The sequence below is a fragment of the Aricia agestis genome, chromosome 4, assembly GCF_905147365.1.
Source record: "Aricia agestis chromosome 4, ilAriAges1.1, whole genome shotgun sequence".
NCBI lineage: Eukaryota > Metazoa > Arthropoda > Insecta > Lepidoptera > Lycaenidae > Aricia > Aricia agestis.
In genome coordinates, this window is record NC_056409.1 from 6,583,863 (window position 1) to 6,599,803 (window position 15,941).

Genomic DNA, 15,941 nt, shown 5'->3' on the forward strand with positions numbered 1-15,941 from the left:
ATAATGCTAATTAATATTAATGTTACAAGCGCATCATAGCTTTCCTTTGGCTCCGTTCCCAAAACTCATTTAGACAAAATGTGGTGTTTTGTCGCAATCATGTTTTCCCTTTTTGTATGGGACGTTAAATTTAATGGATGCGGCCAACATTTAGTAGGCTGTTGGGTACAATGTGGTACAATCATTACGTGTGATGTACGTCTACAGAAAACGGACTAGGCCTCCATTTTGGATTAATATCGTAGAATTTGGAACTTGCCTTACTATCGTGGTTAATCTTAGCTGGGATTTAAAGATTTGGTGCTTAAAATCAATGAAAGCAACATACAAGCACTGGTTACGAAATATGGAATATTATAATTAAGTACTACGAATAATAAAAACTACGAATAATAAACCAATTCAGTCTTAGAATGCGCCTATTCTACACTTTCATCATCACCCTAAGGTTGGCTGGTAGAGAATGCCACACGGCATTAAGCCCGCCTATGTAAATATTTGCATAAAGTGTTTTAAATAAATAAAAAAATATATATATTATTCGTAGATTAAGTATAATAATTTGGCAAATTTAGTAAAGTCTTATTTGAATGTAAAATCCATTGCAAAACAATTCCATATCATTAAAATAACTCAAGTCTCAAATTAAACTTTTATCTTATCCGTCTACAGCTCCAAAAACCAAACATAAAACAGATAATGAAACGGAAATAAAATCTCTATAACATTACCTAGTTGTTAGTCGTGAGGGTTATGGTCGTACCATAACGCTAAGCGCTTCCAATTTAGGAGCATAACGTTCTTAATGGTGTACTATTAAAGGTGAACGCGTGACGTTGTCGTACTCCGAGGTGCGTAACTTGAAATATTGAACGGCGGTAGAGGAATAAAATTATAATTGCCGCCATACCTTAGATTTTATGTGGGGGAGAATAAAGATAAGGAATTTATTTATGATTGTTTAGTGTCCTTTAATGTGTATGTGGAGGTAATAGCATAAAAAGAGGGTAATAATAAAAGTGTAGGTTACACGTGACTACGACTGCGGTATTTCAGAAGTGTATGTATGTAAAAAAAAAACCGGCCAAGTGCGAGTCGGACTCGCGCACCGAGGGTTCCGACAGCTTAAAGGTATTATAGACCTGAGTATTTGGTATGAATTTCAATTTAATACCTCTACGCGTTTATGAGGAAATGGGTAGTAAGTTTAAAATTATTAAAAAAAATATATTATGTGATGTAACTAAAAATTTATGGTTTTCGTAATTTTTCCTTTATCTATGCTATAAGACGTTGCTTCGTACCAAATTTCAAGATTCTGAGTTCACGGGAAGCACCCTGTAGGTTTTGATTCCCTTGCAAGTGTCGAAAATTTGCGGCATAAACGGCTGTATCTTTTGATTGCGTTGGCTTAGAAGTTTGATTTTTTCACAGCTTCAAGGGACAGTAGACTTGAGTAATTGATATAAATTTCAGCTTCATACCTCCACGCGTTCCTGAGAAAAAGGGTCTTGACAGACGGACAGACGGACAACAAAGTGATCCTATAAGGGTTCCGTTTTTTCCTTTTGAGGTACGGAACCCTAAAAATGTAATATTGATGTGTATATATTAACGGTATTATCACAAAAGATCTAAATATCTTTGAACAGTTGTTATGAGACCATTTTGTACTGATTTTTTTCTAATCAACTGTTCAACAGGTATTTAAGGGGGCGGCTAACCCTAATTTCGATTTTATAATTAATTTTTATACTTGAAAATAAGCCCCGAATTGTTTCATTTTCTAAAATTAGATACTACATTATATTCGGACCGATACGACCTGCAAACCTTCAAGAAAAGAGCATATTCCCTCTTAAAAGGCCGGCAACGCACCTGCAGCTCTTCTGATGTTGCGAGTGTCCATGGGCGACGGTAGTTGCTTACCATCAGGTGACCCGTTTGCTCGTTTGCCCCCTTATTTAATAATAAAAAAAAATATTTCCAAGAATTCGATCTGAGCAAAAACACGATATCATAAGTTTTCTCGATAGAAAAAAATCACAAAGATGCATCTAATTTTAACTATTTTTTCATTTATTGCTATAACCGTGCATTGAACTAAGTTAATATTTTAACCACATTGTATAAAATTCTATCATTGAGAGATCGACCTAGCGGATTTTTAAAATGTTGTATATTTATCGAGTTATTGAGAGAAAACTAATTTGGCGATGAATCCGCGTCGTCCTTTTTCACCTGGCATATGAAAGACGGGCGTGAGTGTGAAGAGAGAAGGACGATGTTTGATTTTTGTGGTTAGTCGCCCTCTTAAAACGTTTTGAAGTAAGTACTTAAAACTCATAATTATTTTTCTAAAAATTAAATACGCACTATTTTTTGGGTTAGTCGCCCTCTTAAATCTTTGTAGTAAGACGGTAAATGTTTTATGTTAGGTTACGGCCTACAATTTTTGAGCGATGACATATTATTACTATTCACAAATCTGAACGCAAATGAACCGACTTTTCGATCCTCGCGGCAAGGGACCGCGACCGAAAAAAATAAAATAAAATACTACTTCATGACCTAGGTCCTAGGTTGTTTCATTTTGATCTATGCACATAGCCCAGGTCATAAAATGGCTCTATAGAAATTTATTTACCTCTAAAGGCGGTACCCATCATCATTCTAAGTATTACTTTTATTAGTTCTATACAATTAAATTAACTCACCTGAGTCACCAACAGAAAAACTTGGTAGCAACGCTTGGATGATGAAGCCCGTTACATACTTAGCTATAATATATATTAATATATTTATAGCTCGGCATATTAATATATATTTTCTATACTAATTTCGCGTGACCACACACTCAGCTATAATATATATTTCTGTGGCATGTGGATTTAGTATAGAAAATATGTCTAGCTATAAATAGATATATAAATATATATTATAGCTTAAGTCTGTGACGGGCTTTATCGTCTACTTGCACGGAAATAATAAACTTTGATAATTATTATAGCTATGTCCACACTATGCGCTTTCGTCTTCAATTTTCGTCATCTTCATTCATTCAACTTTCGTTTTGGCACATTCGATAATTGAATGCGTCAACGAACGCAACGCCAACATTGTCATTTTTGTTTTTTTCGGTCAGAGGGCATGCGTCGCGGGCACGCCTTACGTTCGCTGTTGACTGCGCTATAACGCATGCCCTTGACGAACAGAAAAAGGCATGGTGTGGACAAAGCTATTGAATGCTTAGTTCTAAATTCGTTTGATTTATATCGCAAATAGTAGTGATATGGCCATTAATTTCCTTTTATTCGAATATAACGTACAACAATAAAACACGTCCAGTGTTAACGAATAGGGCTCCTAGCTTTTAACTAACAAGTGTTCCATTTTATCTTCTGTCTTAAACTGACCCCGTTTTAACTACTACACGAGAAAAACTAAGTAATTAATATCTTAAGACATTTCTAGTTCGTGGTCTGTAGTATGTCCGTCTATTATATATAGTTGAGTGAACTTTTAGACGTTTTAGAAGTTGTTTGGTAAATAATAATATTATAAATTATAAGTGCTATGCTTATTTACACTAATAGCAACACTAAGAGACATTAATAAACAATTATTTAACTTAAATTTAAATAAAATTAATACTCGAACCTATTTAAATTAAACGTTTCATCAAAATCGGTATATCCGTTTATGATTAGTTCACTGAATAACACACGTATAGAAGATTTATAAATTATATAAGGATAATATAATATGGACGATTAATTATCACGGTAAGCAATATTTGTTAATATTATGATCAATGATACGGAATAATACTTCCATTTGATGGCGATAATGACCTCCGTCATTAAGCGAATCGTTATCATTAAGTGAATACATTGACGCATCCATAATTCCATACTATCCATACTTCCATACTAATATTATAAATGCGAAAGTGTGTCTGTCAGTCTGTCTGTCCAGTGTCAGTGTGTCTGTCAGTCTGTCTGTCCAGCGTCAGTGTGTCTGTCTGTCTGTCTGTCCAGTGTCAGTGTGTCTGTCAGTCTGTCTGTCCAGCGTCAGTGTGTCTGTCTGTCTGTCTGTTACCTCTTCACGCCAAAACCCCTGTACTGATGTTGTGTAAATTTGGTATGTAAATACTCTGAGTCCCGGGAAAGGATATAGGATACTTTTTACCCCAGAAAAATGTACAGTTCTCTCGCGATAAACGAATTTTGGCGCAACGGAGTTGCGGACGTCATCTAGTATTATCATAATCTAAGTAAGTATACTAATATTATAAAGCGGAATAGTTTGTTTGTTTGAACGCGCTAATCTCAGGAACTACTGGACCGATTTGAAAAATTCTTACAGTTAGATAGCCCATTTATCGAGGAAGGATAGGAGCGAAGAAATAGAGGAAAATGTGGATAAAACGGGGAAAATGATATGAAATTGCTTATTAGATTAAGAATTAAGAACTACTGGAGCAATTTTTATGTTATTTGGCACACTTGAATATTCTTCAAGTTGATACAATATTTGCTACAAATTATGTATATTGTAATATATATTACATTTAAATATAATATCATTAATGATGTTTTGGACTAAAATGTAGATGTAATGTTAGGATTTGTCACAGAAATGGATCTTGTTAGATAGGCCATGTGTATGTACTTCGCGTGCCATCGCGTTTCCAAACGTCGTACAATGTCAATCTTTCAAAAGTCTGTTCTTTAGTCTGCGCTCCACCGTTATCGGAATCGGACGTCAATCGGAATTCTAAAAATGTCTAATTGTGCCGTATTAGGCTGTGGAAATTCGACTAGAAACGTTGGTCTAAATAGTGGATACGTTTCTTATCATCGGTAAGTAATTGTATTATTAAATCATGTGTCCTTTATTTTAAAATCAATTATTTAATGTTAATCGTGGGTGGTTGTAATTTTTACTATAAAATCTACGTAACTGCGTGTGTACCGCATGATTCATAATACATTGCCGCTTTAGTTAGAAAATTAAAGAGCCCGTTCTGTTTGTCCGCTATTGAACGCGCAATGGAAATAAAACAATCGATAATTTCACTCATTGCTTAGTTTCGAGGTACATTCAATATTCTCATTTTTCTGTCAAATGAAGCAAATAGTGTTGTACATATTATCGATTCTAATTAATCGATTTTCGAAACAGACATGAAACAGAGGAATGATAATGTTCGCTTTGGTATATTTTGTGACTCAGTTATTATATTTTATGTAATATGTATTTATGTTCCTGTTTAGTGATTTAGTTTAGAATAATATAATATATTACTAGCTGTCCTGGTAAGCACGTATCTATAGATTTATAATTCCTCTGTATATTAATCGAATAATAATAATTGATTAAAAATCGATATACCTATTTAAGTGGCAAAAGAAACGGGGCGCGGCGATGCCTTCGAATCGATTACGCGCGTACGGGTATTCCCATCACTAAAGCGCTCTTGTGACGTCACAGTAGGTATGAAAAAAGTGACACGCTCGTGTTCATACAAATTGGAGCGACATGGCGGTTCTAACTAGATCCATTTCTGTGGGATTTGTAGATTTTGGAGCTGGTGGCTCTACATAAAATAAAAGTCATTAATGTCGAAGACAAAAACAGTTACTAGGTAAATGGTATATTTCCGAGAACATGAACATAGAAAATCGTTTATAATCCTGATATTTCATTAATTATTATCTTTTGTTTTAACAACTCAACCGATTAATCACCTACTAGGCTTATCAAAGATCTCAATAACTACAAAACCGATTGACAAAAGTTTGTTAAAAATAGTAGGTGATATTGTTTGGCTCCCTATATTATATTTTTAAGTTGATGGTAAACATCTAGGCATATTTTTATAACTTCAGTCGTTGAACGAAAAATCGTTATGTTTGAACTTTGAATCATCATTACTTCATAGTTCAGATTTTACTTAACATTATCATAGGCCGGCAACGCGCCTGCAGCTCTTCTAATGTTGCGAGTGTCCATGGGCGACGGTAGTTTCTTACCATCTGGTGACCCGTTTGCTCGTTTGCCCCCTTATTTAATTTTAAAAAATGAAGTAAATGAGGCAGCTAGACACAGTAAAACAAAATTAAACTATTTTCATAATATCATCGCAAGCAGTAAAATAATGTCTAATAATAATGGAAAATATAATATGTCTGATCATAATGGAATATTCAACTCAAGTTATTCTAATAATTACGACATGAAGACAATAACATCTATATTTCATAACCTTGCGTAACCAAACAATAGCATTTCTAGGGTTCCGTACCCAAAGGATAAAAACGTGACCTATTATTAAGACTTCAATGTCCGTCCGTCTGTCTCCAGGATGGATCTCAAGAACCGCTATAGCTAGACTTCTGAAATTTTCATAGATTGTGTAGGACGTAGGTTATAGCGACAACTGCAGATATCTATATATATATAAAACTCAAAGGTGACTGACTGATTGACATAGTGATCTATCAACGCACAGCCCAAACCACTGGACGGATCGGGCTGAAACTTGGCATGCAGGTAGGTGTTATGACGCAGGCATCCGCTAAGAAAGGATTTGAAAAAATCCTCCCCCTAAGGTGGTAAAATAGGGGATGAAAGTTTGTATAATATAATAATACTTCTTAACGCGAGCGAAGCTGCGGGTAAAAGCTCGTTATAAAATATTATTATGTTGTCGCTATAACAACAAATACTGAAAAAGCTTAAATATATAGTTTTTTTCAATATTTATTGTTGGGGGGCTCCCATACAACAAACTTGTTTTTTTTTGCTATTTTTTGACTTGCACTTGAAATGTTCACAAAGTACTCATTTGTACTTCAATGATAAATTATAAAATTAAAATGAATTAAATAATTAAATTAGTTAACAAAAAGAACACAATTTTTGCCTTCTTTTACTCTATAATGGTACGGAACCCTGCGTGTGCGAGGCCAACTGGTACTTGGCCGATATTTTCCTATTTCTATGTGTGTATGTTTCCTATTGTGTATGTCGCATATTTTATGGCTCATTTGTTGTTAATAGAATCACTAGCGATTGTTTTCGAGTTTAATTACAGATGATTTCTTTTTATAGTCTGTTTCCTGTGTCTTCAGCCACGTGGTAACGATATTATCTTTAGAAGTTACTTACTATGTTTAAATATAATACTAGATGTCGCCAGCAACGTGGTTGTCCCGATATATTTTTTATATCACGAAAAACTATAAATCTTCTCTTATATTTAATTCTCATGTCACAAATTACAATGTTAGTTACCGTACTCCTCCGAAATGGCTTTACTGATTTTTACCAAATTTTATATGCATGTTCAGTAGGTCTGAGAATCGGCTACTGGCTACTTTTTATATTGATAAGTGCATTTGTTGAATAAATAATAGTAAATTATTACAAGTATTACAAGTAGTACAAGAGTACAACTCAAGACTGACTGTGACCATTGTTTGTGCGACGGGATCGCGACGAACGTTGCCATGGTAACATACTTATTTAGTCACTTCAATGAAATAATCGTTTGCCGGAACAGTCAATATATCTATAATAATAATACATCTTCCTATCTCAGCAACAACACTATTATCATAATATTTTGTCCTTTACGCGGTTTCAAATTATCTTCATACCAACTTTGTTCAGCTTTTAGGCTTATTAATAAAAACCAAAAATTAGAAAAAAAAGCTTCAGAATAATTACCCATTATATACTTCATAAACTTTTCTTAAATGCGGACGCTTACTTAGTATCCATTAAAAAAGCAGTACGAAAAGCTCTAGCCTCTACCATAAAACTAGAACGTAGACAATGAAAACACGGTAATAGAAGTGCCTCGAACTAATTACTTTTATAGGGCACTCATTTACACCTAACACCTTAATTACAATCAGAGTTAAGAGGCAAGGTATCATAAATTCCCAGGGATTTGTTTTGTTAACTTGTTGCGTAATTTAAGGAAGCTTGCGTCTTGTAATGATTACGAAATAGGCTTGTATAAAATTTCTCGAACAACCCTCTAATTAAAATGTTGAGGAAACTTGTAATACGTATATAATTAGGGAAGTAATGAATCATTAACGGAGCAAGAGTGTTCTAAGCTTCTATGAGGAGATAGTGGTATGGTTAAATTTTTTTTTAAATAAGGGGGCAAACGAGCAAACGGGTCACCTGATGGAAAGCAACTCCCGTCGCCCATGGACACCCGCAGCATCAGGAGAGCTGCAGGTGCGTTGCCGGCCTTTTAAGAGGGAATAGGGTAATAGGCGAGGGTAGGGATGGGAAGGGAAGGGGAGCGAATAGGGGAGGGTGGGGAAGGAAATAGGATAGGGAATTGGGCCTCCAGTAAACTCACTCACTCACGCAAGCGCTGTTTTACGCCGGTTTTCTGTGAGAACGTGGTATTTTTCCGGTCGAGCCGGCCCATTCGTGCCGAAGTATGGCTCTCCCACGTATAAATTTTATTTACTTTCTCATAATTTAATTAATTTCAATTGATATTGCTAAGAATAAAATTAATATTTAAGTATTATGCAGGCTATAAGTTATTACACAGAAGTAGTAAACATTTCATTAAAATAAAAATTAAAAAACAAATGAAAATAATTTATATTAAATAAGGTCTAGTATTTCATGTAAACAAATGCAACATCACAATTTCGCCGTGTGCCGCACATTAATATTCAAAAAATTCATGAATAAAATCTTTCAAAAGATAGACAAAGCTTATTACTAAATGATGAAGAAAATAATTAATGATCCTTTTTTGTTTCAAAGCTTTTTTGTCAGCTACGTTTCTCAAATTTTACAGTGAAATATCTTTATAACGAGGTAGGCTCCAGGTTTCCTAATGATGTCAAAATAATTATGAAAAGTAGAATGTAGGGCGCTGATTATAATGTAATATACACTAATATGGCTTGATATACGCCTGTGCAAATTGTTTGCAACACTATATAATATAGTAATAGTATTTTAAAAAGATAAAACCGACTTCAAAATTGTGCGTCTCAAAAACGGCTTAACCGATTTTGGTGAAACATTCAGTATTCGATAAGGTAAACAATACCTAGTACAACAAAAACAGAATCACTTAAATTGGACTTGTAGTTCCGGAGATATACGAACACAAACATAAAAACATAATATTACATACATGCATACATACATAAATACATTTTTGAAATTTTGCACATATTTTGTTCAGACGCTGATATATACTATAACATAATGTACGAAAACTGGGCAGTTCTGGAAATATTACATACATATGGGTCGAATTGATAACCTCCTTTATTTGAAGTCGGTTAAAAAGTCCGGCCAACTCATTTAAGTCGAAACGATTAGCACAATATTTACCTCAATCATTACGACTATTTATTTACTCAATGTCAAAATAACAAAATAAAATATCATGTACAATGAATAAAGAAAAAAAATTATAATAGATATTGCCATGGGTTTTAGGTATTTGCTCAAAAACGTTGATATTTTAATGTTACAAGGAAAACTCCCATTTCATTTATTTGAATTCTTATATTATTGTCCTTAAGGCAAAGAAATATTACAGTCATTGTGCTTAATAGAGGTCCAACGGAGTCCTTATAAAGTTTATATCTGACGTTTTTTACGTCTCCAGAACCTATTTTACATTTAGATGATATTCTTACTCTGTTGAATTTATTCTATTATTTTTATGAGTTATTCAAGGTAATATACACGCATTTGTTATAAAAGATTGGGCTAATTTTAGTCTTAAAATATTCGTAGAAGTCCAGGGAAGGTTTTAAAGTGACACGAAGTTCACGGGGACAGCTCAAGTTAAATACTAAATGTTAATGCCCTTCTCGTGAAATTAATACAATTAGGTAATAAGTACAACAAAATGCCCATCACAATAATAATTCAAACCTAATATTTTATCGAAATACGAAAGTTAAAACGAACTCGACAAAGTAAAAATGGAATTCAATATTCAAATGTAACTCAAATAGATATCCCGAATTCAGCTCAGATAAGCCTTTATAAATCCACGAATCAAAAATTAATTACCATTAATTTCCATAAAGCCCCTACGTCGCCGTTAAAAATCACTTTGTAAAAGGTTGGTCAGCAATGAAATATGTCAGAGGTAAAAAGGTAAAATACAAAATGAGCGGTAGTAAAAAAGGTTGGCAATGTTGAAAATTTGCGCGAATTTCCGGCTCACTGTGCCGACCGCGTCCGTCTGTCTGTCCCATTCATCTTGTTCCGTTGCGAATGTCCATTTTGGCCATTAATCTGACTAACGATGTATGCACTCAACGGTTTTCTGTAGAAAACACTGACCAGTATTGTGTATATTTATTAATTGTTGCTACGTCGCTTGGCGTACAAGGAATTACTTGTAACGTTACTTTAACTTAGACAGAATTCGATTGGAATGTTTTAGCTGCTACAAATATTATAATATATACTAGCTGTCCCGGCAAACGTTTCTTTGCTATATAAAGTACTAGCTGTTGCCAGCGACTTCGTCCGCGTGGACTTCAGTTTATAGCGCGCGATGTCAACAAAATTGGTGTCAAAAGCTTTTATAAAAAAACCCTGGTACCCCTTAAATCAATACAGCTGTGCAGTGTGCACACAATAAGTATTTCATTTTTTTATATTAAACTTTATATTTTATGCCAAATTTTAAAGCTTATTTAGCCCTCCAATTACACAACTTTACCCATAAACTATTTATCATTGATAGATTTAAGGTTACGTCACTGCACAGATAAAGTACTGAGTTATTTAATACCGTAGAATAGATATAACAATCGAAAAAAATCGAAACTTAAATGTAAGATGATACCACATCTTATAGAAAGACCTTTGAGCAAGCGTCAGCGCGATGTAGAAGACGCACGGCGCCATCTATTATGAATTGTTGGAACTAACTTAATTTGAACAAATTTACGCATTTTCACCCCCTTACAACCCTTTTTCCAGTAAAAAAGTAGCCTATATCCTTTCTCAGGCTTTAGACTATCTGTATACAAAATTTCATTACAATCGGTTCGGAAGTTTTGGCGTTTGGCGTGAAAGCGAGACTGACAGACAGACAGACAGACAGAGATACTTTTGGCGTTTGGCGTGAAAGCGAGACTGACAGACAGACAGACAGACAGAGATACTTTCGCATTTATAATATTAGTATAGATTATGTGCACACTGCACAGCTGTTTTTGGGTATTTTGATTAATTAAGGGCCGCGCTACACCGTAATGGAGCTGCCATGCGAGGCGAGCACTTTCAGCGCTGCCATTACGGTGTAGCGCGGTCCTAAGAGGGGTACCACTTACCAGGGTTTTAAAAAGTTTTTAAATTTGACACAAATTTTGTTGACACCGCGCGCTATAAACTAAAGTCCACGCAGACGATGTCGCGGGTAACAGCTAGTTATGAATAAAAACAATATTATATAGTAAAGTAGGTATGATTAGTTCTGTTACAATATTAAGTAAAAAATAAAACGCCATCTGTTTTCATATATTAGAATTAAAATGTTGATTGCATTGATATATTTTCTGGATGGAATATAGGCCAACACGGTACACTCGAACTCCTTTATTTTAGAGCGCCTTCTGTTGTCAACTTGTCACATATATTAGAAATGCAGTAGGAGTTCTATAAGATAAGATAGATTGATTATTATTATACCAAGTGATTATATTATTAAACATAATATTCTAACGTATTAAAAACTATAATCAAAAACATACTAACTAATAAGTATGATTAGTTCTATGTTACAATGAAGTAAAAAATAAAACGCCATCTGTTGAATCGTATTAGAACTAAAATGTTCATTGCATCGATATATTTCTGGATTTTTTATAATATTATACATAAAATATATTTAAGATTTTTTAAATTTTATTTTAATACACATCCAAGACCCAGGAACATTGAAAACTTTTTGTTCCGCCTGCGGGACTCGAACCCAGGACCCCCGGGATGAGCGCTGGCCACGCGCAATGCGAATTCATTTTCATCGATATTTTCATGGAAATAAGATATTTTCCCACATCAAAATGTAGCCAATGTCCTTTCTCAGACTCTAGAATAACTGTGTACAAAATTTCATTGCAATCGGTTCAGTAGTTTTGGCGTGAAAGCAAGACAGACAGACAGACAGAGATACTTTCGCATTTATAATATTAGTATGGATTTCGCCCATATTATTTTATTGAAGTGACTAAATAAGTAATTAACCATGTCAACGTCCATGCTATCCCGTCGCACAAACAATGGTCGCCGTCAGTCTCGAGTTGTAATAATTTACTATTATTTATTCAACAAATGCCCTTATCAGTATAAAAAGTACTTCGTAGCCAGTTCTCAGACCTTACAGAATATGCATATAAAATTTGGTAAAAATCAGTAAATCCGTTTAGGAAGAGTAGGGTGACTAACATTGTGACACGAGAATTTTATATATAAGATTATAGTAACTTTTTATTTAATACTAGCTGTTGCCCGCGACTTCGTCCGCGTGGACTTCAGTTTATAGCGCGCGATGTCAACAAAATTGGTGTCAAAAGCTTTAATAAAAAAACCCTGGTACCCGTTAAGAGGGCGACTAACCCCAAAAATCAAACATCGTCCTTCTCTCTTCACACTCACGCCCGTCTTTCATATGCCAGGTGAAAAAGAACGACGTGGATTCATCGCCAAATTAGTTTTTTCTCAATAACTCGATAAATATACAAAATTTAAAAATCCGCTAGGTCGATCTCTCAATGATAGAATTTTATACAATGTGTTAAAATATTAACTTAGTTCAATGCACGGTTACGGCAATAAATGAAAAATTCGTGAAAATTAGATGCATCTTTGAGATTTTTTTCCTACAAGAAAATTTTAAGATTTCGTGTTTTTGCTCAGATCGGATTCTCGGAAGTATAATGTAGTATCTTATTTTAGAAAATGAAACAATTCGGGGCTTATTTTCAAGTAAAAAAATGAATTATAAAACCGACACTTTAGGGTTAGTCGCCCCCTTAAGCAGTGTCAGTAGGGTTGCTGAGGACTCCTCTTCCGCTTCCTCATAATAAGGAAGTTCCGCAATATTTTAGGTTCCTCAACCGTTACCGCATCCTCATAAATAAAAATAAAAAAAATCCTCTTCCGCTATCGCTTCCTCAAAATTTAAGAGGAATTTATGAGGAATTTCACTGCGCATGCGTGTCGCGTATCCATCTTTTTTGTGTGCGTGTGTTGTGTATGTTACTGAACTCCTCCTTAATTGCTGAACCGATATTGATGATTCTTTATTGTGTGTGTTTTGAGAATGGTTTAGATTCATAGTTTGGTCCACTGGAAAATGCCCTTTTAATTATTTTTTGTGTAATGTATGTACCTAGTTATGGATAGACAGGACAAAGACTTTTGGGTTGGGTCCGCTAGTATTTATAATTTTCTATCATCCTCTTCCTCATCCGCATCCTCTAAATTTACGCGTGAAAATTCCTCTTCCTCATAATCACTTCCGCAATAACCCTATTAGTGTGCATATAATATTTCAATTTTTTAAATTAATCTTTATATTTTATGCCAATTTTTTAAGCTTATTTAGCCCCCCAATTACACAACTTTACCCATAAACTATTTATCATTGATAGGTTTAAGGTTACGTCACTGCACAGATAAAGTACTGATTTAATAAGTAACGTATGTATAAAAGAAATAACAATCGAGAAAATTAACAATACAATAATACCACCTCTTAAAGACCGACTTCTGAGCAAGCGTTAGCGCGATGTAGGGTCTCCTACATCGCGCTAACGCTGTTGATGGCGCCGTGCGTCTGCACGGCGCCATCTATTTTCAATTTTTGGAACTAACTTAATTTGAACAAATTTACGCATTTTCACCCCCTTACAACGCTTTTTTCCAGTAAAAAGTAGCCTATGTCCTTTCTCAGGCTTTAGACTATCTGTATACAAAATTTCATTACAATCGGTTCGGTATTTTTGGCGTGAAAGCGAGACAGACAGACAGACAGACAGATACTTTTGCATTTATAATATTAGTATAGATTAGTAGTTTAGCAGTTTCCCATGATCTTGTAAGGAATTTATTACCAACTTTGACAGGAACATTTCGTATACCATCAGTGACAATATCTGTATAAATTATTTTAACTTTAGTAGGCTTTTGCGTAATCTATGTCAAAGGCGATACAGATTACAGAGCGCCACAGAAATCTAAAGTTTCTAGGCTTTCATCAAAAAGGCGTGACAACTGAGCTGCTACTTATTATGAACCTAATCCATCCATACTAGTTAATTAATACTATAAATGCGAAAGTGCATCATCTGTCTGTCTGTCTTCTCTTCACGCTCTAACCGCTAGACTGATTTTGCTGAAATTTGGTATGATGATACTTTGAGTCCCAAGAAAGGACAAAGAATACTTTTATCCTAGAAAAATGTACAGTTCCCGCGCGATAAACGAATTCTGGCGTAACGGTGTTGTGTTGTTGTTGTAAAAAGTATCCTATGTCCTTTCCCGATTCTCAAAGTATCTCCATGCCGAATTTCAGCAAAATCGGTTCAGCGGTTTGGGCGTGAAGAGGTAACAGACAGACAGACACACTTTCGCATTTATAATGTTGGTATGGATGCTCATTTATAATAATTTAAATGCTTTTAATAAATGTCACTGTCTCACTATTATTAAAAAACTTATGATATTTACCGTGTTAACGGTGTGACACGTTCAACCGTGCCAGAGCCTGCCACCTGCATAGAGGTCAGCGATTAATTCCACGGGCGCGGTCACGCGAAGGACACGAGGGTGGAAAATGTTCCATTGTGAAAATTGTTTGTTGCATGTTGGCACCACTGTTGTCGCACGTCAGCAGATTACTCTTTACCAGGATTTTAATGTTGGAATTAAAAAAAGGTTTCATGGGTACCTACTTTAAATTTTCCTATCGATGTTTGGTCTTTGGTGACAGATTTTGTAAAATCAATTGAAGTTCTGAAAATACTGTCAGCTGCTGCTGCTCGTATAAGAGCTTTTTCACACTAACCGATCCGATATCGGTGATGGACGCCGATCCGATATCGAGGTAATTAAAATGTATGAACCGATATCCGATATCGGGCCGGACAATATGAAAGACAGGTACATATTTCATACATTTTACTTACCCCGATATGGGATCGGATAATGTGAAAACGCCCTAAGAATGTTTAGATAGAAGATCGGATCAACAGAAAAAATACGTGTGACACTCGGGGACTACTGCGGTAAGACTATAGCATAGCAATAGCTAGTCTACACGCATACGTCTATTCGCACCCATGCAAACACCGTGCCGAAGTCTGCCGAACTGAAACAACGATGTGTTAGATTTATTTGCGTTACGGATTTTTTTGATTCGGTCGCCGCGCTCAAAGCCCGTGATAAAAGATATGAAATATAGCTTAAAAAGAAAACTTAGTAGGTATGGCTGTCGAATAAGAATTGAAAATCTATCGTGTCTGTGATACCCACGATGGAGGGTTTTAAAAACGTGGAACATTAAAAGCGCGTTATTCCAATAAAATTTTATAGTCAAAGTTACTTTTTTCCTAGCGAAATGACCGCTGTATTTAATAAACTCGTCGGTTAAATTTATGACGCGGTTAAAGTTAACTGAACCTGCTAATGAAATGGTGACCTGGCTTCATTTTAATTACTGTTAATTTATTTAGTACCTAACTGCTTTACATAATTTTTCCTTCAATTCTATCTAATTAACAGTTGTGCCGAGTTCAACGTTATTTTATTTAATAATAAATATATGACACAAAATCAATTTAGTCAGTCAAACGGAAGGCGACTAAGTACTATTTTAAATGTGATGAAAATGACCCGTTTGCTTGTTT

General features: G+C 34.8%; 1 protein-coding gene across 1 annotated transcript in view; it reads left to right on the forward strand.

The window, feature by feature from the left end:
- Window positions 1-15,941, forward strand: part of LOC121726388 (head-specific guanylate cyclase) — a 107,509-nt gene that overhangs the window by 53,825 nt on the left and 37,743 nt on the right. The window lies entirely within an intron of this gene.